Below are 864 nucleotides of genomic sequence, written 5' to 3'. Positions count from 1 at the left end.
TATCCATCTATTCATCTATCTATCTATGTATCTATCATCTATCTATCTATCTATCTGTCTATCCATCTATCTATCTACCTATCTATCCATCTATCTGTCTATCCATCTATGTATGTTTCTACCTAAGTATCTATATATCTAACTGTTTATCTGTTTATCTATCTATGTAGCTATCTATTTATCTATGTATCTATCTATCTATCATCCTTCTATCTATCCATTTATCAATTTATCTATCAATTTATCTATCTAATTCTTTATTTATTTATCTATTTATTTTCAGACCAAGTCTCACTCTGTCGCTCAGGCTGGAGTGCGGTGGTGTGATCTCAGCTCACTGCAACCTCCATCTGCCTGGTTCAAACAATTCTCTTGCCTCAACCTCCCGAGTAGCTGGGATTACAGGCATGCACCACCACACCTGGCTGATTTCGTATTTTTCAGTAGGAACAGGGTTTCCCCAGGTTGGCCAGGCTGGTCTCGAACTCCTGACCTCAGGTGATCCACCTGCATTTATTTTGAGATGGAGTTTCACAATTGTTACCCAGGCTGGAGTGGAGTGGTGCGATCATGGCTCACGGCAACCTCCACGTTCCAGGTTCAAGTGATTCTCCTGCCTCAGCCTCCCATGTAGCCGGGATGACAGGTACCCGCCAGCACTCCTGGCTACTTTTTTTGTATTTTTAGTAGAGACTGGGTTTCTCCATGTTGGCCAAGCTGCTCTCGAACTCCCGACCTCAGGTGATCCTCCCGCCTCGGCCTCCCAAAGTGCTGGGGTTACAGGTGCGAGCCCCTGCACTCGGCCTCCCCACACATGTTTAAAAATTCTGCGGACAAGAGGAGGAGAAGGGGAGGAGGAGGAGG

General features: G+C 45.3%; 1 long non-coding RNA gene across 1 annotated transcript; it reads right to left on the bottom strand.

The window, feature by feature from the left end:
• Window positions 1-442: 442 nt before the first annotated feature.
• LOC116548568 lies at window positions 443-787 on the bottom strand. The gene is made up of 2 exons (XR_004267466.1): window positions 737-787; window positions 443-493 (listed from the first exon to the last, which is right to left on the bottom strand). It is a non-coding gene; the product is annotated as an uncharacterized LOC116548568 (long non-coding RNA).
• Between the last annotated feature and the right edge of the window lie 77 nt (window positions 788-864).

The sequence above is a fragment of the Sapajus apella genome, unplaced genomic scaffold (assembly GCF_009761245.1).
Source record: "Sapajus apella isolate SASKATOON/1434 unplaced genomic scaffold, GSC_monkey_1.0 scaffold15593, whole genome shotgun sequence".
Lineage (NCBI taxonomy): Eukaryota > Metazoa > Chordata > Mammalia > Primates > Cebidae > Sapajus > Sapajus apella.
Note: the sequence above shows the minus strand (reverse complement) of the source record. Positions and strands in the feature narration are given on the sequence as shown.